Below are 27,636 nucleotides of genomic sequence, written 5' to 3'. Positions count from 1 at the left end.
GTGCCTCGCTAAACCTTCCCCATCAAATGCGGTGCCAAATCCATTGCAAACTCCTTATAGAACTCTGCCGGATAGAAGTCTGGCTCCGGGCATCCATCCTGGTCTCTGCTCCAGCCTCAAACTAAGCCTGACCTCCAGCCAGTGTGGCACATGATCCAAGATCACGATTCCCGTGTACACCACCCCCACCAACACTGCTCGACTCACCACAAAATAAATCAGTTCTGGAGTATACCTTGTACACGTGCGAAGAGGAGTACTCCCACTCTCCACCCGGGTTCCTAAACCTCCATGGGTCCACCATTCCCGTGCGTTCTAAAAACCCTCCTGGCTCCTTTGCCATTCTCAACCTTCCCATTAACTTAGGGCTCGACCTGTCCACCCTTGGTTTCAACCATTGAAATCGCCCTACATTATCAACTGGTGTGTGTCCAGCTCTGGAAACATTCCTGGGGGCACGGTAGCACAGTGGTTAGCACAGTTGCTTCACAGCTCCAGGGTCCCATGTTCAATTCCTGGCTTGGGTCACTCTGTGTGGAGATGCACTTTCTCCCAGTGTCTGCGTGGGTTTCATCTGGGTGCTCCGGTTTCCTCCCACAGTCCAAAGATGTGCAGGTTCGGTGGACTGGCCATGATAAATTGTCCTTAATGTCCAAAAAGGTGGGATTACTGGGTTATGGGGGTAGGGTGGGGTTGTGGGCTTTGGTAGGGTGCTCTTTCCAAGGGCTGGTGCAGACTCGATGGGCCGAATGGCCTCCTTCTGCACTGTAAATTCTATGAAATTCCCAGCAATCCCATCACAAACCCCACATTGTCCCAATTCGGCGCATGTACGTTCATTAGCACCACTGGCGGCTCCTCCAGCACCCCACGTACTATCCCATATCTTTCCCCACCGCCCCGGGTCCTGCACTTCTTTGGCTCCTACAAATGCTGTCATTTTACTCATCAAGATAGCCACCCTCCGTGACTGAGTCAAACTCCGAGTGAAATACCCGCCCCACCCATCCCTTCCTTAATCTGACCTGATCCTTCACCTGGAGGTGCGTCTCCTGCAGAAAGACCACCCCACCTTCGACTCCTCGAGTGTGTGAATCTAAACCAGCCTGTTCAGTTCCCGGGCGTTCCATGTTACGAATCTCACCTGAGGTTTATGCCTCCACTCCCCTCTACCAATCGTCATTATCCCCTTACCTACAGTTTGGCCGGGCACAGTACCCCAAACCGAATCTGCGTTCAATATAACACCGCCTTGGCCTTGTTAAATCCGGCATGCCTCTTTGCCAGCTCTGTGCCAATATCTTGGTAAATTCATCCGGTCCCCCTGCCATTCACAGTTCCACTTCTCCCTGGCCCATCACAGAATCCTTTCCTTCTCCACAAACTTGTGGAGCCTCACAGTTGCTGTCTATGGCAGTTTCCCCGTTCTCGCTTTTGCCTTGGCGACCTGTGCATCCTGTCCACCTTGGAGCCTTGTCCAGCAACTCCTCTGCCACCAGCTTCAACAGCATCCTCAAAACGTATTTTGTGGCGCTTGTACCTTCCGAACCCTCCGGCAGGCCGACAATATGTAGGTTCTGCCTCCTGGACTGTTTTCCTGCTCCTCTACCTTTGCTCTCAGCGACTTGCAAAAGGGCCCCACAGGAACCCCATCTCTGCCTCCAACAACACCACTCAATCACTATGACCGGACACGACCTTCTCCATCTTCCATATCCATGAACCCTGTTCCTCGATGCATTTCTCCATTCGCCCCATCGATCCTTTTAAAAAAAAAAAAATGTTTTATTGAAAAATTTTGAATTTATACAACAACATCGAACCATAATAAAATAACAATAATGATAGCAATCATAAACATCCACCCCTCCTCAATGAACAACACAACATATTAACCACAACTTAAATTAGCACAATGTTAAGTTACATAACTGTAGAGTAAAAAAAAAATAGAAACTATAATAAGGAACCCCCCCCGGGTTGCTGCTGCTATTGACCAAGATACCTATCTTTGAGCTAGGAAGTCCAGAAAAGGCTGCCACCGTTTATAGAACCCTTGTATTGATCCTCTCAGGGCAAATTTGACCTTCTCCAATTTTATAAATCCCGCCATGTCACTGATCCAGGTCTCCACACTTGGGGGCCTCGCATCCTTCCACTGTAGCAAGATCCTCCGCCGGGCTACTAGGGACGCAAAGGCCAGGACACCGGCCTCTTTCGCCTCCTGCACTCCCGGCTCCACCGCAACTCCAAAAATCACGAGTCCCCACCCTGGTTTGACCCTGGATCCAACCACCCTCGACACCGTCCCCGCCACCCCCTTCCAGAATTCTTCCAGTGCCGGGCATGCATGATTCGCTGGACTCCCCGAACACCTGGTGCACCTGTCCTCACCCCCAAAGAACCTACTCATCCTAATACCGGACATGTGGGCCCGGTGCAGCACCTTGAATTGGATGAGACTAAGCCTCTCACACGAAGAGGAAGAGTTGACTCTCCAAGGCATCCGCCCAAGTCCCGTCCTCTATCTGCTCCCCAAGTTCCCCCTTCCATTTAGCCTTCAGCTCCTCCACTGACGACTCCTCCACCTCCTGCATTACCTTATAAATGTCAGACACCTTCCCCTCTCCGACCCACACCCCCGAAAGCACTCTGTCCATTGCCCCCTGCGAGGGCAGCAAAGGGAACTCCTCTACCTGTCGCCTTGCAAACGCCTTTACCTGCAAGTATCTGAACATGTTCCCTTGGGGGAGCCCAAATTTATCTTCCAGTTCCCCCAGGCCTGCAAACCTCCTGCCAATAAATAGGTCCCTCAATTTACTGATGCCCACCCTTTGCCACCCCCTAAATCCCCCATCCTTGTTCCCCGGGATGAACCGATGATTTCCACCCAATCGAGCCTCCATCGAGCCCCCTGTTTCCCCCCTATGCCGTCTCCACTGTCCCCAGATTCTTAGGGTCGCTGCCACCACCGGGCTCGTGGTATACCTCTTAGGAGAGAGCGGCAACGGCGCCGTTGCCAAGGCACCCAGGCTCGTACCTCTACATGACGCCATCTCCATTCTTTTCCACGCTGCCCCCCCCCCCCCCCATCACCCATTTATGCACCATTGACACATTGGCCTCCCAATAGTACCCCAAAAGGTTGGGCAGCGCCAGCCCGCCTCTGTCCCTCCCTTCGCTCCAGGAAAACCCTCTTCACTCTCGGAGTCCCATGTGCCCACACAAAGCTCAAAATACTGCTAGTCACTCTCCTAAAGAAGGCCCTGGGGATAAAGATGGGCAGGCACTGAAAGAGGAACAAGAACCTCGGAAGCACCGTCATTTTGACGGACTGCACCCTCCCCGCCAACGACAATGGCAGCATGTCCCACCTCTTGAACTCCTCCTCCATCTGATCCACAAGCCTGGTGAAATTATGCTTGTGAAGAGTCCCCCAGTCCCTGGCCACCTGCACCCCCAGGTACCTAAAACTCTCCCCTGCCCTCCCAAGCGGGAGCCTACCAATGCCTTCCTCCTGGTCTCCAGGGTGCACCACAAACACCTCACTCTTAGTTTATTTAGTTTATAGCCTGAAAAGGTCCCAAACTCAGCTAGCAGCTCTATTACCCCCGGCATCCCTCCCACCGGGTCTGCCACATACAGTAACAGGTCATTGGCATACAACGACACCTTATGTTCCTCCCCACCTCGCACCAAACATCTCCACCTCCCTGAATCCCTCAACGCCATCGCCAACGGCTCGATTGCCAATGCAAACAACAAGGGGCGCCCCATCGATCCTTTTAAGGGTAATTACTGCTCCCTCAATGACCTTTGATCGGTCAAGGTCCATCTCCTTACTTTGCTGACAGAACCGTTCTCTGATAAACGCCATCAACTGCTCCATCTGGGCTTTTCCCACTTGTGATGACCCTTCTCCCTCTGCCAGCTTCACAGTTATTGTTGCGTCACAGGTCTCCTTCAGTTCCTTGGCCAGATCCATAACTTTTTTGCTGGGTCTGGTAACCTGTGGTTAACTTCTCCTCCACATCTTGCTACACTTTCCTGTCAAAACGACCCCACTTTTGGGTAAAACAAGCTCAAACCAATGCCTTTGAAACAGAGCTACCCTGTGTGACCACTCACTCCATGGCCACCATCAGAAGTCACAAAAAAGTTATCCCTAGTTCTAGATCCTCTCATGCCAAAACATCCTCTCCAATCCACCCTGTCATGATCCCTCAGGATCTTAAAGGTTTCAATCAAGTTGCCTTTTATTCTTCTGGACTCTGGATACAAGCCTAGCCTGATCAACCTTTCCTTATAAGTCAACCCACGCATTCTCGGTAGTAGCCTGGTAAACCTCTGAACTGATTCCAATGTGTTATATTGTTCCTTGAATAAGGTGACCAATACTGTACATAGCACTCCAGATATGACCTCAATAATACCCTGTACAAGTGAAGCAGAACCTCCATACTTTTATATTCGTTTCCTCTTGCATTAAATTATTTTCTTTTAGCTTTCCTAATTACTTGCTGGACCTGCATACTCTCCTTTTGAGATTCATGCACTAGGACAAATCCCTCTGCATCTCCGAGCTCTGCAGTCTCTCATTATTTAAATGATATACTTTTAAAATTCTTCCTCCCAAAATGGCCAATTTCACACTTTCCCACATTCTACTTCATCCCCCAGACCTTTACCCACTCACTTAACCAATCTAGATCACCTTGTTTGCCTTCTTGAGTCCTCTTTACACAGAACAGACAGTACAGAAGGAGGCCATTCGGCCCATCGAGCCCACAACAACCCACTTAAGCCCTCGCTTCCACCCTATCTCCATAACCCAACAACCCCTCCTAACCTTTTTTGGACACTACACGGCAATTTATCATGGCCAATCCACCTAACCTGCACATCTTTGGACTGTGGGAGGAAACCCACGCAGACATGGAGAGAATGTGCAGACTCCGAAGACTATGACTCAGTGGGGAATCGAACCTGGGACCCTGGCGCTGTGAAGCCACACTGCTAGCTACTTGTGCTACTGTGCTGCCTATAAACAGCTTGCTTTACAGCTTACTTTTCTACATTTCTTTGTGTCATCAGCAAACCTAGCAACCATACCTTTTGGTCCCTTCATCCAAATCATCTTCTATAAATGGTAAAAGGTTTTGAGGCCCCAGCACTGATCCCTGTGGCACATCACTTGTTATATTCTGCCAACTGGAAATAGATGCATTTATGCCTATTCTTTGCTTCCTGTTAGCCAGCCAATATCCATGCCAATAGGTTACCCCTGACACCATGGAATCATCAAATCCCTACAATGCAGAAGGAGACAATTTGGCCCATTGAGTCTTTACTGACCTTCCAAAAGAGCACCTACATGGGTCACACCCCCCCCCCCCCCTCCCCCCAAGCATAGCCCCATAACTCTACCTAACCTTTTGGATGCTAAGGGACAGTTTAGCATGGCCAATCCATCTAACCTGCACATTTTTTGACTTTGGGAGGAAACCATAGCACCCAGAGTAAAACCACGCAGACCAAGGGAGAATGCACAAACTCCACACAGGCAATTACCCAAGGCCGGAATTGAACCAGGGTCCCTGGTGCTGTGAGGCAACAGTGCTAACCACTGTGCACCAAGCCGCACCATGAGCTTTTATTCTCCGAAATAACATTTGTAGCACTTTATTAAACGTCTTCTGGAAATCTAAATGCAGTACATCCATCAGCTTCCCATTATCCACAGCTTGTGACGTCTCCAATTCACTCAACACCACAGTCTTTTCAGGAAACCCGTTCGAGATATCTATGTTGGATTTCCACTACCTTTTGTGTAAATACATGCCAGCAGATTTGGTATTTTATACCTAGAGATATGTCTTTATGCTGTGCAGAACAGTTCATTAGTTTTACAAGTTTATAGTGATGAAATAAGGATGTTATCACTAGGTTTTAATGGTACTTTTAAGGTTCAGTTTTACAGCTGTATCTATTATTGTCTGAAAACTGACAAAGGTCAGTTAAATGATAAATGCTAAATATGCGACATTTTACCGCTAGGGTGACACAACAAGATATTATGTAAGGTGCATTAATTGTTGGCATGTAGCTCTAATAAGCTTGGGGTGTTTTGTGGGGGGGGGGGGGGAAGAAAGAGAGGCACTATTTACTTGTACTAGGGGGCAGTGTTATGTTTAATAGCACTGCAATTGGGTCCCTGGTTAATGGCAGCACTGAGGTGGCCTGGAGTTCGATACTACATTGGAGCTACTGGAGTTTTGTGGGGAGGGGGGAGAAACCTGACGGCCAACGCAACTAGGGGTTGCAACCCCATATCCTTTCTCTCTCATCAAGGCTGCCTACTTCCACCTCTGTAATATAACTCATTCCAGTCTTTATGAATCTGCTGCTGAAACTTTCAGCTAGACTTTTAATACTAGACTTGACTGTTCAATGCTCTTTTAGTCAACGTTCAGCCCTGTCCAATCTTTGCCTGCATCTTGACTTGCACCAAGCCCTGTTCACCCCTCACCTGTGTTCAATACTTTTCATTATCCAGCAGCGGAGTTATTAAAAGAAATCTTATCCATCTGTTCCTCCCCTATCTATCATCTTCTGCATCTCTTGTAGCTCTCCGAGAACTCGTTTTTCTCAGTTCTGTTGATTTGTGAGTCCCAATTTCCTTTATCTAGCCCGTTGACCACCCTGCCTTCAGTTGTCTACACCTTTTAAACTCTGGAATCCCTGTTCTAAGCTTCACTCCCTCTACTCCCTTTGTCCATTTAAGTTGCTTTTTGAAAAAAAAAAGTTGTTTTTTGAAACCTACTACTTTGACCAAACTTTTGGTCAGCTGGCCTATTATCTGCTTATGTGGTTTGGAGTCGCATGTAACATTTCTGTGAAGCACCCTGGAATGTTTTATTAAAAGTGCTATTTAAATACATGTTGTTGAAAGGATGTGCCATATACGTGGAAATAATTGCAGTTGTCTGTTCAGAATGAATTGGCTGCTAAAGTTACAGTCTAAAGTAAACTGGGAAACTCCTGATGCAGAGCTCAATTTGGGTAGGTTAGAAAATGGCACGGATAATCTAATGGGTAACAGGAGTTTTAAGTCGCAATCCAGATGCTTGGAACTATTCTGATTATTGATATTTTGACTAATTCACTGGGAGGACAACAATCTATGCCGTTTGAGTTTAGTAGTAGTCATAAATAAAGTTGTAGGAAAATGTTTTAATGAATGAACAATAGAAACCCTTAGGGCAAATTACTTTCACATTCCAGATTGTTTTAAAAAAAAAATTGAGATGTATAATTTACAACCAAGATATTGCAGCATCGTACTACACTAATTGTGTTCACTCTAATGTCGCCATACCTGTAAAATGCTGCTTGGAAGTTTAGCTTTTCATGTTTCATGAGGCACATTCGGTCCTGAATTTTTTGAAGTACAAAAGATTACTTTTGGGTACCTGAGGCTTAAAATAAGGAGTACAAGCTGAAAGGACAAAGATAGGTAATACATCAATTTGTGAAGAGGCCATAAGGAATCTGCAAAGAGACATGGGTTAAGTGAGCGGACAAACATTTGAGTAATATGTGGAAAAATGTGAACTTGTCCACTTTGGTTATGTCATTTACATGGAGAGTGATTGCAGAACTCTGTGGTACAAAGGGATATGGGTGTCCTGGTACATGAATCACAAAAGTTAGTATGTAAGTACAGCAAGTGATTGGGAAGGCAAATGGAATGTTGTTTATTGCAAAGGGAATTGAGTATAAAATTAAGGAAGTTTTGCTATAGTTGTATAGGGCATTGGTAAAACCACATCTGGAATATTGTGTACCATTTTAGACTCCTTTATTTATGAAGGAATATAATTATATTGAAGGCAGTGCAGCAAAGATTCACCAAGCAGATTCTTGGGATGATGACAGCTCGTCTTATGAGGATAGGTTGGACAGGTTCGGCCTGTATCCATTGGAGTTTAGAAGAATGAGAGGTGATTCTATTGAAACATTTAGGATCCTCAGAGGACTTGACAAGGTGGATGCCAAAAGAATATTTCCTGGGTCATTGTCTGTGCGGAGTCTGCACGTCCTCCCCGTGTGTGCGTGGGTTTCCTCTGGGTGCTCCGGTTTCCTCCCACAGTTCAAAGATGTGCGGGTTAGATGGATTGGCCATGCTAAATTGCCCGTAGTGTCCTAAAAAGTAAGGTTAAGGGAGGGGTTTTTGGGTTACGGGTATAGGGTGGATACGTGGGTTTGAGTAGGGTGATCATTGCTCGGCACAATATCGAGGGCCGAAGGGCCTGTTCTGTGCTGTACTGTTCTATGTTCTATGTTTGTTGGGGAGCCTTGAACTAGGGGGCACAGCTTAGAAATAAGAGATCTCTCGTTTAAAATGGAGCCATATAATTCTTTTTGTATTGTTAGTCTGTGAAAATCTCTTCCCGAGCGAGCAATGGAGGCAGGGTAATTGAATATCTGCAAGGCTGAGTTATATTCTTAACAGACGAGGAGTCAAAGGGTGTGGGGGTAGACAGGAAATTGAAATAGAGGCAGAGCCAGGTCACCCATGATCATATCAAATGGTGGAGCAGGCTTGAGATGCCGCATGGCCTGCTCCTGCTTCAAATTTTGACGTTCATATATATTCTGGAATTAAAAGTCTAATGACCATTGTCGATTGTTGTAAAACCCCATTTGATTCACTAATACCCTTGGAAGGGAATCTGCCACCCTTAACTGGCCTGGCCTACATGTGATTCCAGATCCACAACAATGTGGTTCACTCTTAACTGCAAGGGGAATTAGGAATGGCCCAGCTAGTGATGCCCACATCCGATGGATGAATAAAAACTTATTTAGTTGCTGAAAATTTGTGTAGAAATAGTACTGTAGTTCAATTAGTATGAATAGTCAATGTTTTGTTGATTTTCTGTTTGCATAAAACCTGAAGCGTAACTAGTTATTTTGGGGTCCAAATGAAGAACTGTGGCAACTTCCATCCCGTCCTTGAACGTCAAGTTAATATTAGTATGTCTTGTAGGAATGTTAATATTAGTACGTATTTTTATCAATATTAAATACAACGCTACATTAGAAAATTTTGTTTTTGCCTTTTTGCAGAAATTAGATCAGTACAGCTTGCATTGGTATTGTATTACTCCTCTAAGGACACATGTTTGCGAAAGTCTCAACAGTAGACCAATATGGCGTGAAAGTAATTTTCTTTAAAGGAATTAAGGCTGGAATGTTGCACTGCATTTTAATATCTTTATGGGTACAGTTTTGTGTATTTTTAATAATACGGGAAAAATATATGAAACCAATTGTTCCAAATTTTAGATTATTTAAAAATTAATTTGGTTTGTGCGGTTGATACAGACTAACGGCTTTGTTGGCATTGAGAATGGTGCATATGAAGGATGTCAAAAATATGTGACTTGAGCAGCAGCAATAGTATAGTGTTCTAATGGTTTTTACAATAGAATACAACACAAAAGTGAGAGGAAATGCTAAATATAAATCCAGTAAAGTCGTCATAGTTCCAGATGACCGTGGGCTGCTTTTCCCTTTGTGGGGCGAGCTAATTTGGTGATTTAACCTGAGGATCACCACCTCAGGCAAGATTGAGAAGGTGGGGCCTTCATGATTAACCTCAGTCAGTATAGGGATTGAACCTATACTACACTCTACATCACAAACCAGCTGTCCAGCCAACTGAACTGAATTGTTTGTTTAACGATTGACAAGTAAGCATAGGCCTGATTTACAATAAGAATATCATCTCCGCCTGTGGTCAGAAGGTTATAGGTTTGAGTTTTCCTGTTATTGGCAAAGTTATTTGGCAATTCCTACACATCTGGTTATCTGAGACGCATGAGATGTTCCAGAGTTCCCAAATGGAACAGGATGTGAAAGGGAAATTTGTTGATCCATTTATGAGAGTTCCTTGAGAATGTAATGAGTGGGGTGGACAAAGGGGTACCAGTAAATGAGTATTTGGATTTCCAAAAGATGTTTAGTAAGGTGCCACATAGGGGTGATATATTAGCAATGGGTGGCGGATTGGCTAAGTGACAGGAAATGTACTGGATAAATGGGTCATTTTCAGGTTGGCAGTCAGTCACTAGTGCAGTGCCATAGGGTTCAATGTGGGGCCTCAACTATTTTGCTCTATATTAATGGCTTGGATGAAGGAAAATAATGTATTCTAGCCAAATGTTTGGATGATACAAATATAGGTGGAAAAGCATGTTGTGAGGAGGGTGCAAAGGGATATGGAGAGGTTAAGTAGATGGGCAAAACAAATGGCAGAGGAGTATAATTTAGGAAAACCAGAGATTATCCACTTTGGGGGAAAGAATAGAAGAGCAGCATATTATTTAAATGTAACGAGGCTGCAGAATGCTGTGGTACAGAGGGATCTGGGTGTCATAGAATTTACAGCGCAGAAGGAGGCCATTCAGCCCATCGAGTGCACCGGCCCTAAGAGCACCCTATGTAAGCCCATGCCTCCATCCTATCACCGTGACTCAGTAACCCCCATCTAACCTTTTGGACACTAAGGGGCAATTTAGCATGGCCGATCCACCTAACCTGCACGTCCGCACATCTTTGGACTGTGGGAGGAAACTGGAGCACCCGGAGGAAACCCACGAAGACTCGGGGAGAAACTGCATACACAGTCACCAAGGTCCCTGAAGCTGTGAGGCAGCAATGCTAACCACTTTTGCCACTGCTGCCCCTCCTTGTACGTGAATCCGTAAACGTTGGCATGCAAGTCATTATGAAGGCCAATGGAATGCTGGCCTTTATTGCAAGGGGATTTAAGTTGAAAGCTAAGGAATTGGTGAGACAAGGCATTGGTGAGACAATTGTACAGTTTGGGTTTCACTTAAGGAGAGAGATACTTTGATTAGAAGTAGTTCAGAGAAAGTTCATTCAGATGATTCCTGGGATGAAGGGATTGTCTTGTGAGGGAAGGTTATGTAGGTTGGGCCTGTACTCCATGGAGTTCAGAAGAATGCAAGGTGATCTTATTGAAACATAGGATTTGAGGGTGCTTGGCAGGGTAGATGCTGAAAGGATATTTTCCCTCATGGGAGAATCGAGAACTAGGGGCATCTTTTTTAAAAATTGAGGCTGGTATATTTCAATATATTCAAGGCTGAGTTACGAAGATTTTTGATTTTCAAGGGAGTCGGGAGTTATGTCGGGGACAGGCAGGAAGGTCATCTATGATCTTTTTGGCTGATTTAGGCCAAAAGGCCGCCTCCTCCCAATTTTTTATGATCTCAGTTTGGGGCTACAGTTGACGTTTGTAGTTGACCTGTGGGAGGGAATGATTCAACCAGCCAATTAATTTGAATTCATGATGCATACACCAGATAATTTGAATTCTCTACTTCAAAATAGAATTTTACCAATTACATTACAATACATCTTGAATGCTATCGAAAGGTCAGGCAGAAGGGCAAAAAAGGGCGTGGTTGCATTGTTAGTAATAAATTAAGTTAAATCGATAGCAAGGAGCGATATAGGATCAGAAGACATAGAATCTCTGTGGGTAGAGTTGAAGAACCGCAAAGGTAAAAAGACCCTGATGGGAGTTATGTACAGGCCCCTTGGCAGTAGTCAGGATGTGGGGCAGAAAATAAATCAAGGGATAGAAAAGCCATGTAAAAAAGGTAATAATACTTCCGGGGAACCATAGATTTGAACCAGGGAAGTGGGATGGAGATTTTCGGAGATGGGAGAAGGGGATTTGTTTCTTGGGGGTCGGTTTGTGGAATTGAAGGAGCTGAGAGCAAAGTATGGGCTGGAGCAGGGAGAGATATTTAGATGTATGCAGGTTTGAGACTTTGCCAGAAGGGAGATACAGAGCTTCCCAGTTGAGCCAGCTTTCGCATTGCTGGAGGAGGTGCTGATAGGGGGACTGGAGAAGGGGATAGTATCGGTGGTTTACGGGCTGTTTTGGAGGAGAAGGCGCCACTAGAAGGGAGCAGCTTGTGACAGACCCTGCAATTCTGGATTTGGTGATGGAGCAGACTTGATTAGTGAAAGTCAGATGAAGGAACCCTTAGGGAGCACTGACCACAATATATTAGAATTTACCCTGCAGTTTGAGAGAGAAAAGCTGCAATCAAATGTAATGGTATTACAATTAAATAAGGGTCACTGCAAAGACATAAGGGAGGAGCTGGCCAGAGTTGATTGGAAAAGAAGCCTAGCAGGGAAGTTGCGGTGTACTTGGAAGTGCATGATACAATAGCATGGCCGGCTTCATCAAGCGGAGTTCATGTCTGACAAATCTGTTAAGAGTTCTTTGAGGAAGTAACAAGGAAGTTAAACAAAGGAGAACCAGTGGACGTGATTTATTTAGATTTCCAGAAGGCCTTTGACAAGGTGCTGCATAGGAAACTGTTAATAGCCCATGGTGTTCAGGATAAGATCCTGGCGTGGATAGAGGATTGGCTGATTGGATAGATATCTTGGCAGAAGACAGTGGGAATAAAGGGGTCTTTTTCAGGATGGCAGCCGGTGAATAGTGGTGTGCCTCAGGGGTCGGTGATGGTACCACAAAGTTTCACAATATACATGAATGATCTGGAGGAAGGAACTGAAGGCACTGTTGCTAAGTTTGCAGATGATACAAAGATCTGTAGAGGGGCAGGTAGTATTAAGGAAGCAGGTGGGCTGCAGAAGGACTTGGACAGGCTAGGCAAACGGGCAAAGAAGTGGCAGATGGAATACAATGTGGAAAAGTGTGAGGTTATGCACTTTGAAAGGAGAAATGAAGGCATAGACTACTTTCTAAATGGGAAGATTCTTAGGAAATCTGAAGCACAAAGGGACTTGGAGTCCTTGTTCACCATTCTCTTAAGGTTAATGTGCAGGTTCAGTCGGCAGTTAGGAAGGCAAATGCAACGTTAGCATTCGTGTCGAGAGGGCTAGAATACAAGGCCTGGGATGTACTTCTGAGGCTATATGAGGCTCTGGTCAGACCCCATTTGGAGTATTGTGAGCAGTTTTGGGCCCCTGTATCTAAGGAAGGATGTGCTGGCCTTGGAAAGGGTCCAGAGGAGGCTCACAAGAATGGTCCCTGGAATGAAGAGCTTGTTGTATGAGTAACGGTTGAGGGCTCTGGGTCTGTACTTGGAGTTTAGAAGGATGAGGGGAAGATCTTATTGAAACTTACAGGATACTGCGAGGTTTGTATACAGTGGATGTGGAGACGATGTTTCTACTTGGAGGAAAAACTAGAACTAGAGGACACAATCTCAGACTAAAGGGACAATCCTTTAAAACGGAGATGAGGAGGAATTTCTTCAGCCAGAGGGTGGTGAATCTGTGGAACTCTTTGCTGCAGAAGGCTGTGGAGGCCAAATCATTGAGTGGCTTTAAGACTGTGATAGATAGGTTCTTGATTAATAAGGGGATCAGGGGTTATGGGGAGAAGGCAGAAGAATGGGGATGAGAAAAATATCAGCCCTGATTGAATGGTGGAGGAGAATCGATGGGCCGAGTGGCCTAATTCTGCACCTATGTCTTATGCTCTTATTTCTTTCATCTCAAATTTCATATTGGACAATTGGCATACGATTAATGTATACTTAAGATACTGCTTATTTCAAAGGGTCTTAAGCATATGATATTACAAATGCACAATTAATTTCAAGTCACGACAAATAAAAGATTTGTGCGAGTCACCAGTCAGTTTTTGGATCATTTGAGCCTCCGATTTTTAAAAATTACATTAATATATTTACCCCCATAGATGGTGTTTAACAAAATAATGAGTGGACAGTAGATTATGATTAACTGGCAGTTTTTTCCTGATCCCTGGCAGTGGTATCTATTTTGCATTCTTCCAACAGGTTTGTTGGAGGACATTTGATGAGGATTAATAATTCTGTTGGCATTAGATCATTGGGTTTGAATACTGAAACCAATAATGGCAGAAATCCAGCAAGAGATCTGATGTTGGTAGTGTATGCTTTCTGTTCTTGCTGCACAATAATGTTTTTCCTCGTATATCCATTATAACTGAGTTAATGTTTATTTTTGTAACGCAAGTTGCTCACCTGTGCACAGTATTGAGTGCAATTTTGTGTGAAACCATATATGCATGTAGAATATAAAATGTGTTATTGTAGAAAATATGTATGCATGAATTGGATACTTGAAAATCATGGCCCAGACCTTCCGAAATGGGGGAGATGCAACTTAGGCTGTTGATGAGTGTTGGGATTCTGAGGGAGTCCCAACATGCGCACGATCGTGGTATTTGTACAGGATGCTTCGACTCTGATTGCTAGTTTTACCTTGCTCTGATTGCTCTGCGATTCCCACGGTAGTGGATGAAATGGCCAGAGCTGCGCAGATTTGACCGTTGCTGGTTTTTACATGGATTTACTTAGAGCGTTACAAAGCCCATGTAACAAGTAAATTGGCTGAAGCGTGAATGCACTCTAGAACCCCCAGCAATGTTCAACCCCCCCCCCCCCCCCACCGCTGGGCATTGCTCAACCCCTCCCGCACCCTTCTAACTCGCTTTCTGGAAACCTTACTCCAGTGTGGCTAATGCCAGAAGAGTCCTCTTTGTCAGGAAGAAGGGCAGCACGGTGGCGCAGTGTGTTAGCCCTGCTGCTCACGGCGCCGAGATCCCGGGTTCGAACCCGGCTCTGGGTCACCTGTCTGTGTGGAGTTTGCACATTCTCCCTGTGTTTGCGTGGTTTTCATCCCCACAACCCAAAGATGTGCAGGCCAGGCGGATTGGCCACGCTAAATTGGAGAAATTAATTGGGTATACTAAATTTATTTTAAAAAATCTTTGTCAGGAAGTGGCTGCGGGATGTGGGGATGTTAAACATTCTTGAGGGCGTGTGGGAGGGAGGAAGGAGAGCACAGTCAGTGAAGGGAGGTTGTGCATTGTTGGGGTTGATAACTTTAATTTAAAACAGTGTAAGTCAGTGAACTGAAGGCAGCCCGTATGTCTTCAGTTCATGATGAGAAAAGGAGGCATGGCTGCTCGGAAATTATACTCAACAATTGGACTCCTGACACCTTGGTGGAGCTGAGATTGGACGATGTGAAGGCTCTTGTGTGAAATAGTTAGTGGGTAGATTAAATCACAGACCGTATTGGATGCACGCCTCTGCTGACTGGAAGATCTGGGCCTTCATCTGGGCAAAGTGATATTGCCATTGGACTAGTAACCCAGAGAGCTGGAGTAATGCTCTGGGGACTGGGTTCAAATCTCACCGTGGCAGGTGTTTAATGATGACCATGACACCATTGTGATTGTCGTAAAAGCCCAGCTGGGTCACTGATGTCCTTTTAGGGAGGGAAATCTGCCATCCTTGCCTGGTCTGGCCTCCAGGTGACGCCAGGTCCACAGCAATGTGGTTGGCTCTGCAATGAACCAGCAAACCACTCCGTTCAAGGGCAGTTAGGGATTGGGAAGGCAATGCAGGCCCAGCCAGTGATGTCCACATCCACGGATGATTAAAAATGGAAGATGATCAGAAATGCTGTTAAATAATGGTTAAGCAATATTTGATGGCTTGCTGTAGTGCCTATTTTTGAGCAATACAAAAGTAGAACGTTTCCACGTTTTGATTCCTGGATTGTGCAATGGCAATGGATCCTACAGTTTACCATGGTACCAGTACACATACGAAGAACTTTAGCTGCGAGTATAAGTGGTGTGGATGTGCGGTGACGGTGTGATTTGGGTTTAGTTGTGGTACCGGAGAGTTTGCCAGCACTCAACATCTAATTTCATGCAAAAGTGGAGAGCAACTGTTTGTGGAATTGTGCTTTGAGAAGGAATATGAAGAAAGTTGGAAAGGAAACAAATTAGAGCAAATAAAGAGCATTTTTACATTTTAATGACATTGATAAATAAATTATTGCACCATATTGAGGTAACCTTAGCTAGTGATTTCTGTTGGATTGTTAGTTGTACAGATTTAAGATCAGATTGTCCAGCTGAGTGAGAAAAACCCTTTTTATTTTTCCAGAGCATGCGTAGTATTTATTTTGTGTTGCCTGAACTTATGCCAGAAACCCATAGTTGACATTGACATGCAAAATGATTTATGACTCTGACCTCACAGGACATTTCTGGCGATGATGATGATGGTGATGGAGAAGTTTATAATAATAATCCTTATTATTGTCACAAATAGGCTTACATTAACACTGCAATGAAGTTACTGTGAAAATCCCCTCGTCGCCACATTCCGGTGCCCTTTCAGATACACAGAGGGAAAATTCAGAATAAAAGGAATTCAGAATGTCCAATTCACTTAACAAGTCTTTCTGGACTTGTGGGAGGAAACTGGTGCACCCGGAGGAAACCCATGCAGATACGGGGAGAACGTGCAGACTCCGCACAGACAATGACCCAAGCTGGGAATCAAACCCGGGTCTCTGGCCCTGTGAAGCAACAGTGCTAACCATTGTACTACCATACGGCTGACCGATATAATTCTGAGTACGACTGTGACTGATTCTTGCTTGACTATTCTGTGCTTTCTTAAAATTACATATTTTCGTTAAAAACTTTACAGAGTTGAATAAGCTGTGATTTCCTGTACCTTGCCCTGATTTTGTGGCTGTAGTATTTACAGGTTGATCCATTCGGTGTGGGTGGCAGAATGTTGGTGACCAGTCTTCGTGGACGATGCAGTCCATGTGGCACAGGTACGCCCACAGTGCTGTTCAAGAAGGAATTCCAGTGTTTTGACCCAGTATTGATGAAGGAATAGTAATATAGTTCTAAGTTAAGATGATGTAAGCTTTTGAGGGGTAACTTGCATATGGTGGCTTTCCAATGTGTCTTCTGTCCTTGTCCATCATAGGTTTGGAAGGTGTTGTCAGAGGCACTGTGCCAAGTTGCTGAAGTGCGTCTTTTAAGTTGTACATGCTGCAGCTACAGTGTGCTGGTTCTGGGGTGAATGTTTAATGCAGTTGATATGGTACCAAACAAGCAGGCTGCATTATCCTGGATGATGTTGTTGTTCTTAAATTTTGTTAAAGCTGCATTCGTTTAGACATATTTGGGAGTATTTATTCTGTTACAGTTCTGTGGATCACAAATTGCTGCAGATCTGAAGTTGTGTGTAAGCCAAATGAGGTGAGAATGGCAAATTTCCTTCCCTAAAGGATATTGGTGAACTACATGGGTTTTTATTTTATTTTTTTATTTTTTTAAATAAATTTAGATTACCCAATTATTTTTTCCAATTAAGGGGCAATTTAGCGTGGCCAATCCACCTACTCTGCACATTTTTGGGTTGTGGGGGCGAAACCCACGCAGACACGGGGAGAATGTGCAAACTCCACACTGACAGTGACCCAGAGCCGGGATCGAACCTGGGACCTCAGCGCCGTGAGGCGGTTATGCTAACCACTAGGCCACCGTGCTGCCCCTACATGGGTTTTTATAACAATCAGTAATAATTTCATGATCACTATTGCTGATCGTAGCTTCAGCTCCAGATTAAAGGAAAAATTATACCATGGTGGGATTTGAACCTATGTTCCGAGAGCATTAGGCTGGGCCTAATGGATCCACGTTACCTGAACTTCGTGACACACCATTTTTGCTTGCCTTTAATGCGATCGGTGAGCCTGCTTAGTCCTCAATCTCATTTGCTTTGTCATTCTATATTACATTTCTGCTAAGGACTTCAGCTGATGATTCAATTCTCGCTGCTTCCTTTGACAAAAAAATCAAGAGGTTTGGCCTCTAACTTGCCATGCTTAGTCTTCAAATGTCTTTGACGTTTTGAGGGTTTTGAGCTTTCATTTGTTTATACTTCCCTGCACATAACATACATGGGCTTTTCATCTTGATTTGCATTGGCACAATTAATAAAGCTATACCTCAAGAAAGCATCTTTCTACTGCTTTGTTCCCGATTTCAGCTTCTTCTTAATGGGTTGCTCATCAGAGATCCTGGAGATCACACCAGCCGTGGACCCTCCTGAGTAGGTCTCTCCAGCAGATTCAGTTGAAACCCTGGCTCTTTTCCTTTATTACGAAATGATTCATCCTCGGTTCTTTACACAGTCCTGCTGATTGCTTGCTGGTACCTACGAAATGGAAGAATCTCTCCCTCGTCATTTTGCGCCAAAAGTACAGACCGTGACGGTGCCGTCAGTGTATGTGCCGAGCATGTGACCTGGTCTCTGCCACTGCTTCTGGTGGGAAGATTCTGCTGTTTCTAAAAATAAATTTGGTCCTGGGATAGTGTGATGTCGTCGGGAGGAGATGGTGTGCCCCTGGGGCTCCAAGCCTGTGCACTGCTGGATCCGACTGAGGGGGCATGCATGTGTGGGGAGCCGGCAGTCCAAACCTAAAAGCTGTTCACAGCCGTTGAGCGCTTATCCAGTGATCAGGAATGCTCCGATCGATCGCTTCCTGACCCACCTGTTGCGACCCTGAGTTTGAAAAACCCTAAGTTAGAGGAGCTAAGGGCATTTCTTGGCAGTGTTGTTACTTAATTGTGCTTCAAGTAAGTTATATTTGAACTTAATGCTATATTCCTTGAAAATGTTTAAAACTCTGGAGATGTTGAACATGAGTGTAGAGCCATCATGCTGGGATTGTTTTCTCCCAGCATCTGACCATCTGGTTTTACTTCAACCCAAATGCAGTCGTTATTGTACGAGATTGTCCCTTAGGCTATATTAGTCTTCAGTCTGGATCCAGATGGTCTTTACTCCCGAATGCCATGGGACATTGTTTCCTGAGTTGATATAAGTTTAAAGATTAACAACCAAACTAGCATGGCTGGTTTATAGAAACAGAAAAATGTAGAGCACTGAAGGAGGTAATACGGCCTATTGTGTCCATGTCAGTCGAAAAGGAGCTATCTAGTTTAATCCTATCTTCCGTCTCTTAACCTATAAGTAGTTAGGTTATGGCACTTCTAGTGTGTATCCGGGTTTTCTTTTTGAACCAACGCAGTGATTTCCAGACCTCCACCACACTCTGGGTGAAAAAGTACTCTTCAACTCTTCTTTAATTCTTCTAGCAATTAGTTTAAAATTGTGCCCTCTCCAACCCCAGTTACTGACCAATTCACACAGTTGCAGTCCACTCTATCTCGGCCCCTTAGAATTATATATACAATTAAATCTCCCCTCAATCTCCTCTCTTCCAAAGAAAAGAATCCAGCCTATCCAATCTCTATCACAGTTAAAATTCTCCATTCCTGGATACATCTTTCCAAATCTCATCGCACCCTTCCTTACTATGTTGACCGGAACACTATGCCGTGCACCATGTGTCGTCTCACTAGTGTTTTGCACAGTTGCAGCATAATCTTCCTGCTCTTAACTGTTGGCTTTGATCAGTAAAGGAAACCTTCCCATAAGCCTTCTGAGTTATCTTATCCACCTGTCCTGTTACCTTCAAGGCTCTTTGGATATATATTCCAAGTTCCCTTTGTTCCCTTACACTTAGAATCCTAAATTTTATATTCCATTGCCTTGTTTGTCCACCTCAACTCCGTTTTGTCATATGTTTGAGACTGAATTCTAGTTATTGCATTTCTGTCCATCTTACTAGTCTATTAATAATGTTCCTGCAGTTTCCAGCTTTCTTCCTCGTAATCAAGCCCCCTGCATTTAAATTTAAATCATTGATGTACCATGAATGGCAAGCGATTTCTGTGCTCAACCCTACAGAACCTACTGAAAGCAAAGTTCCAATCACAATCTTAAAAAAAACATTGACCATAAACCTTAGCTTCCTGCCACAAAGTCAATTTTGGATCCTAATTGCCACGTTCCCTTGCATCCCGTGAGCCTTTAACTTTCTGACAGTCTGCCATGTGGGACCGTCAAAAGCTTTGCTAAAATTCGTATGTACTAAATCAAATGTGCTACCATCATTGGCCCTTGTTACGTCCTCACAAATTAAACAAAGTTGGTCAACATAACTTTTCCTTAACTCCATGCTGACTGTAGTCGATTAATCTGTGCCCCTCCAAAAGATAATTTATTTGATGTCTCAGAACTTTTTTCACCAGTGAGGTTATACCTATAATTACTAAGACTATCCCTTCTTCCTTTTTTAAACAACAATATAACTTTAGCAGTCTTGCAGTCCAATGGCTACTGCATAGTACCAGAGAGGATTGGAAAATGCTGGTCCGAGCCATTGATATATATTTCTTTGTTTCCTGTAGCAGTTTGGGAGGTCTTTTATCTAGGCCTCGAGGAAGCTGAACAGTAATATTTCCCCTCTTGTGTGTATCCAATCCAATATTTAATATTTCTCCTCCTAATCTACAATGTCTGCTTTAACTCCCTCTTCTGTGAAATGTAATTGAGATCATGCCACTGCCTAATATCTCCAGGCACATAGTTGCCTTCTCCCCCCCCCCCCCCCCCCCCCCCCCCTCCCCACCCCCCAACTAACCTTCTAAATAGTCAGATGGAGATAGAATGGATCTGAGCTGTTGGAAGGTGTATTAATGTAACAGCGTTTTAGCGGTAGTGATCATAATCCAGTTAGATTTAGAATAGTTATAACTCGAGAGAAAAGTTTAAAATTTCTGGTCTCCAATCAGACTCTTCAGTCATGCAAGGACCCAAAGAAGATGAATTTAGTTATAACTTCGGAAACACTTTAATAACGAGGAGTCTACCACTGCCTTCTCCTTTTTAAAAAATGTATTCATAAAATAGATTTATGTGTCCATGATGTTTACTTGAAAGGAAATGTTACTGTTCGACATCCTCAAAAGTGGTTAAACCACCAGGCCTAGATAAAAGGCTTCCCAGACTGCTAAGGGAAGCATGGAAATAAATATCAAAGGCTCTGACCAGCATTTTTTAATCCTCTTGGTACCACGCCTGCAGCCAAAGGACTGCTGGACTGCTAAAGTTATATTGTTAAAGAAGTGATAGCCTAAGTATTTATAGGCATGACCTCACTGGTGAGTAAAGGCTCTGAGACACCATATGAATTGAGGAGGAACACGGATTAATCAACTTTCTCTCGATAACTCCATGTTGACTGTAGTTATGTTGACTAGTTTAGTTGAATTGGGCTGGTCTGTACCCCCAGCAATGTCATTGCCTGCTTTTGTTCCACAATTCAACCTGAATGGCTTTTTATGATTTTGCTTCTAGCATATCATTCTGCCTCAGAGCTGTAATTGTTTCTTTATCCAATACAGCAAGGCTCCCACCTATCCTGCCCTCTCCTTTTAACCTCCTCTCTATCCTGTCTGAAAACCTTATAAGCAGAAACATTGGGCTGCCTATTTTGGCCTCCTTTTCGCCATGTTACAGTAATAGGTATATCATGGAGTCTGTCTGTGTTCTCAGGTCATCTGCTTCATTCACAAGACACATTGTAATGATCTATGTACCATTAATCGCTGAAGAACTCTCTTGTCTGTTTTCTTTGATTAAAAATCCAACTTTTCCCTGCATCTTTCCTTCTCTCAAATTCAACAAAAGTCAGTTGTCAGGTGAAGTTTGAAAAGGAAGAAAAGGCTTATGTTCCTTGGATCAGTCCAATACCTCTGGATGTCACTCCCTTACATGCCCTGGCTCCTAAGCGGTCAAGTCCCATCAATTTCCTGTACGTGAGGGTGGAATTCAACAGCGCTAACAGAAGCTTGTGCCTCTCTTGTCGGTATTAATCCTCCAATAGTACTTCCAGTAAGAATTATTTAGTTATCATCAGTGACCTCCAAAAGGGGTGAACTTTGGATCAATTTGCCCTAGAATTAATACTGGCCATTGAATAAGTAGCCCAATTTAGCTACCCTGTGCTACACATAGTAACAGATTCACCAATTGAATTTTGTATGCGGAATTGGTATGACTTGTGTGTTTGCCTAAATTTATTAATTATAGACCAATTGATGTACGCTTGTGAGGTCAATTTTGATCCTTTCACTTTCAATTCTACAATTTGAGAATCTTCCTTCACCTTGTAAAAATCTCAAGGACCTTCTTTGAAGTCAGTATAATTGCTAATGGCCAGAAGTTATGGGTTTTTAAATGTATTTTTGTTTTTAAAAAGGGGGAAATTATTGGTAAAAGTTATACCCTAAAAACCTGGGTAAATTCACAGAAACTGAAAACAAGTTAACGATTTGAAGAACATTACAGGAAGTTACATGACAAGCACAGTTATTCAATCAGATCATAGGCACCACATTTTTGGCACTCACTGTAAGACCTGCGCTTAATCCCAAGATAGCCTTTTTAAAAACTAAAAATAAAATTGAAAAACCTGGGTTATTTGGGTTGTCGGCTTTATATGACTGGGGAAGCAGTTATAATTCAATGTTGAGATTGTCAATGTACTCTGTCGATTATTCTTTTGTCTACTGCAGTGTTCTTCAAACTCTTTTCCGGGGACCCATATTTATCACCCGGCCGACCTTCGCGACCCAACCCGGCCGACCTTCGCGACCCATTATTTTCACTTACCTTGTTTGCTGCTGATAAAAATGGAGGAAATGGTTTTGGGTCCCTTTGGCCCTCGTACACACTCCTCTAACGGAACCTGTTGGATGAAGGTGAAGCCTTCAGGTGTTGGAAAGTATGGAGTCTACATCTGTCCAAAGTTCGGCATTTTTTCCTGTAAAATTTTATCAAATAAACCCCCCTGAACTTGTAAAGAGAAATAAAATGAATAAAATAAATTAAAAAAATAAAAATGAATAAAATAAATGAATAAAATGAATAAAAACCCCCTGAACTTGTAAAACAAAAATAGTGGCCGCACTGCACATGTGCGCCGATGATCGGGCGCGCATGCGCAATGCGGCCAATTTTTTTTTTACATGTTCACGGCCATTTTAATGGCCGCTTACAGCCGGCGTTATTAACAGCCGGCTGCTGCACAGGGATTTGCGCGATCGGGAGCGCCGTGAAGGACGGCTCCACGACCCTCCCGATACCTGCCCGCGACCCACGAGTTTTAAGAACGCTGGTCTACTGTGTACGTTCCCTTGGCCGCAGAAAAATACTTTTCACTGTACTTCGGTACATGCGACAATAAATATCAATCAATCGATATGTTTACTTACCTGCCGCTATTATGGTGTGATATTAAAAATCATTGTGCACAGGGAATAGTTATGATCATGTCATCAGGAAACAATGCAATGACATTGGACTGATGTGTGGCAGCACAGTGATTAGCACAGTTGCTTCACAGTTCCAGGGTCCCAGGCTTGATTCCCGGCTTGGGTCACTGTCTGTGTGGAGTCTGCACGTTCTCCCAGTGTCTGCGTGGTTTTCCTCCCGGTGCTCCGGTTTCCACAATGTTAAATTTCCCTTGGTGCCAAAAAGGTTGGGTGGGGTTGCTGGGTTACAGGAATAGGGTGGAGGTGTGGTCTTAAGTGGGGTGCTCTTTCCTAAGGGCTGGTACAGAGCCGATGGGCCAAAATTGCCGCCTTCTGCACTGTAAATTCTACGATAATTCTATGAATCACTTTTGACTAATGATCTCCGTCTTCAGGGACTATTGGTGCTTTAATATCTTTGTGCCAATAGATGGTGGGTTTTTGAGTTGGCATAGGACAGGCATCAGGCGGATGAGAGACCTCTTCCTTGATGGGAAGTTTGCGACTTTAGAGGAGTTGGAGGGGAAGTGGGGTCCCCCCACCCACCCCCGGGAATACTTTCAGGTACATGCAGGTTAGGGCATTTGTTAGGCGGCAGGTGGCGGAGTTTCCGCTACTGCCGCCACTGGGGGTGTAGGATAGAGTGCTAGGGATAGGATAACCTGCACGTCTTTGGACTGTGGGAGGAAACTGGAGCACCCGGAGGAAATGCACACAGACAGAGCGAACGTGCAGACTCTGCACAGGCAGTGACTCAGCAGGGAATCAAACCTGGGACCCTGGTGCTGTGAAGCCACAATGCTAACTACTATGCTATCGTGCTGTGGAAGATTGCACATCTTTGGGTTGTGGGGGTAAAACCCACGCAGACACGGGGTGAATGTGCAAACTCCACACGGACATGACCCACGGCCGGGATTCGAACCCGGGTCCTCAGCGCCGCAGTCCCAGTGCTAACCACTGCACCCTGTGCCGCCCCATTCATGCCGAAGTTGATGGTTGAGGCTGAAACACTCAACTGATTTAAAAGTTAGCTGGATCTGCATCTTAAAGTGCTGTAACTTGTGAGGTTATGGACCAGTTGCTGGAAAGTGGGATTAAAATGTGTGGCTAGTTCCTTTTCTTCCTTTTTTTTTCTTTGTCCTGGTGCAGATATAATGGGCTGAATAGCCTCTTCTTCTGCATTGTAACTTCTCTGGTTCTTCAAAAACACGCTCAATCCAAATTGCAAAGTTTTTATTTTTTCTCCACTGAAAATTGAAACCGAAATGCACGTGCATCAAGTCTGCAGGTTATCACTGCATAAGGCAGGGGTGGGCAAACTTTTCCGTGCAAGGGCCACATTCAGAAATTCACAATTCACAAAGGGCCGCATAGTATATTAAGTAAAATAATTACTTCACCCGGTTATGATTCTGGGCGCCTCATATAGAACATAGAACAGTACAGCACAGAACAGGCCCTTCGGCCCTCGACGTTGTGCCGAGCAATGATCACCCTACTCAAGTCAACGTATCCACCCTATACCAGTAAGTAACCCAACAGCACCCCCCCATTAACCTTAAAAAAAAAAAATTAAAAAAAAAAAAATTTAAAAAAAAAATTTTTTTTTTTATTTTTTTTAAATGACTTGGTGGGCCGCAGAAATACCTTTGGCGGGCCGCATGCCCACCCCTGGCATAAGGTATGCAATGTGCGAGCTGGACTTGCGGATGCAATTGGCATGTGAATTGCTTGAAATGATTCACAACAAGGGAATAATAGGAATTTTAAGTGTGTTTCTAAAATTTGGGTAAAAACTGATTTTCTCAATTTACCACCTCAAAAAAAAATCAATGATTTTATTCATGAAAGTTGATTAAAATCTGCCAGAATCGCTTCTCGGCCTTTTGGCTAAGATCAAGTGTAGTATCTGTTCTTGGCCTTTTGGCTAAGATCGAGTGTAGATTGAGCCTTTTGGCTCAGATCTGGTGTGTCTCCTTTATGGGGACCATGAATTGAATTCATTTTGAATTGGTTTTTGGAGCAGGCAAGGAGCTGGATTAGGGGTTTGCCTCTGATCCACAATCTGAGCCCTGGCTTTGTAACTCGGATAAAATAAAAAAAATCTGCCAAAAAACGGGTGCGGTGGGACGGAGGATCCTGCCCGTTATGTTTCTGTCTGGACTTTAGAAAGCATTTGATAAGGTGTCACACAGAAAGATTAATACGTACACAAGGTAAGATCCTATGAGGTTGGGGCAATATATTACCTTGGATAGAGGATTGGCTAACCAATAGAAAATGGAGAGTGGGGATCAATGGGTCTTTTTCTGGTTCGAAAGCTGTAACTAGCTGTGTGCCACAGGCTTGGATCCTCAGGGGCCCAACTACTTACAATCTATATTATTGACTTGGTGCAGGGATAGAATATACTGTCGTCAAATTTAGAGAGGACACTAAAATAGATGGATAAGCAAGTTGCAATAAGGCAAATGGATTGGTTAGTGGGACAAAATTTGGTAGATCAAATTTAATGTGGATAAGTGTGAGGTTATCCATTTTGCTTGCAGGAATAAAAAGGCAACTTATTATCTAAATGGAGAGAAACTTCAAAATGCTTTGGTGCAGAGGGATTTGAGTCCCCTTGCACAAATCGCCGATAGTATGCAGGTACAGCAGGTAATAAGGAAGGCAGATAGAATTTAGGCACTCATTGCTAAGGAATAGAGTACAAAAGTAGGGAGGTGCTGTTGCAACTGTGTAGGGCATTCGTGAGACTGCATCTAAAGTACTACGCACAGTATTTAGGGGCAGCACAGGAGCACAAGTGGATAGCACTGTGACTTCATAGCACCAGGGTCCAAGGTTCGATTCCCCGCTGGTCACTTTCTGTGCGGAGTCTGCACATTCTCCCCATGTCTGCGTCGGTTTCCTCCGGTACTCTCGTTTCATCCAACCGTCGTGCAGGTTAGGTGGATTGACCATGCTAAAGTGCCCTTAGTGTCCAAAAAGGTTAGGAGGGGTTGTTGGGTTACGGGGATGGGGTGGAAGTGAGGGCTTAATGTGGGTCGGTGCAGACTCGATGGGCCGGTTGGCCTCCTTCTGCACTGTATGTTCCATGTTCTATAATTGGTCCCCTTGAGGAAGGATGTAAACACATTGGAGATGGTTTTGAGAAGATTCACTAGATTGATGCTAGGGATGAAGTACTTGTCTTGTGAAGAGAGACTTGAGCAGTTTAGGCCTATACTTGCTGGAGTATAGAAGAATGAGGAGATCTAATTGAGGTATATAGGATGCTAAAAGGGATCGATAGGGTAGACATAGAGTGGATGTTTCGCCTTTGTTGGTTTCAGAATTGGGCGGCATGGTAGCACAGTGGTTAGCATTGTTGCTTCAGCACCAGGGCCCAGGTTCAATTCCTGGCTTGGGCCACTGTCTGTGCAGAGTCTGCACGTTCCCTTGTGTCTGTGTGGGCTTCCTCCCACAAGTCCCGGGAGACATGCTGTTAGGTGAATTGAACATTCTGAATTCTCCCTCTCTGTACCCAAACAGGTGCCAGAATGTGGCAACTGGGGATTTTCACACTTCATTGCAGTGTTAATATAAGCCTACTTGTGACATTAATTAAGATTATTATTATTATAGAGAGGCCATAGTTTTAGGCTAAGGGGGTGCAGATTTAAAACCGAAATGATGAGGAATTACTTCACTCGAGTCATGAATCTGTGGAATTCTCTACCCCAGAGTGGAGTGAATGTCAGAACACAAATATTTGAGGAGATAGATAGGTTTTTTAATTAGTAGCGGGGTGAAAGGTGATAGGGAGTGGGCAGGAAGGTAGAGGTGAGATCAGCCATGATCGTATTGAATGGTGAAGGGGGCTCGAGGGGCTGAATTGCCTACTCCTCCCAGTTCTTATGTTCTAAAAAATATTTTCGAAGAGTTACTTTTATTTCACCCCTTGAGCTATGAGGAACTGTAGCTTGTTTAAGGCTAGCTGTTATTTGTTAGAATAATTTGAGAAATCGTCTGGCATATAAATCCCCATGACTTTTGCCTGGCTTAATCTTGAAATATTAATTGTTGGTCCATGTTCGATAATTGAGTTGAAGGCTAACTGCAAAGAGGTACATAGTATGGGCGGCGCAGTGGTTAGCATTGCTGCCTTACAGCGCCAGGTTCGATCCCGGCTCTGGGTCACTGTCCATGTGAAGTTTGCACGTTCTCCCTGTATTTACGTGGGTTTCACCCCCACAACCCAAAGATGTGCAGGGCAGGTCAATTGGCCATGCTAAATTGCCCCTTAATTGGAAAAAATGAAATGGGTACTCTAAATTTAAAAAGAAAGAGGTACATAGTGTGGGAAATCAGTGTTTAAATGAAGGTAGATATCTGCAGAGACGGTCATTGTTGCATTTTAAGACATCAATCAAGGCGGCGCAGTGGATCGCACTCTGCGTCACGGCGCAGAGGTCCCAGGTACGATCCCGACTGTGGGTCACTGTCCGTGTGGAGTTTGCACATTCTCC

At 44.3% G+C, this 27,636-nt stretch overlaps 1 protein-coding gene and 1 pseudogene across 10 annotated transcripts in view; both read left to right on the top strand.

Annotated features, from left to right (window-relative positions):
• The window catches only part of LOC119977609 (mitogen-activated protein kinase kinase kinase kinase 4), a 399,419-nt gene that overhangs the window by 7,247 nt on the left and 364,536 nt on the right, over positions 1-27,636 (top strand). The window lies entirely within an intron of this gene.
• LOC119977913 lies at positions 24,996-25,224 on the top strand (annotated as a pseudogene).

This window comes from Scyliorhinus canicula, chromosome 14, assembly GCF_902713615.1.
Source record: "Scyliorhinus canicula chromosome 14, sScyCan1.1, whole genome shotgun sequence".
In the NCBI taxonomy this organism is placed as follows: Eukaryota; Metazoa; Chordata; class Chondrichthyes; order Carcharhiniformes; family Scyliorhinidae; genus Scyliorhinus; species Scyliorhinus canicula.
The sequence above is the reverse complement of the archived record's forward strand: the minus strand, read 5'-3'. Positions and strand labels throughout refer to the sequence as shown.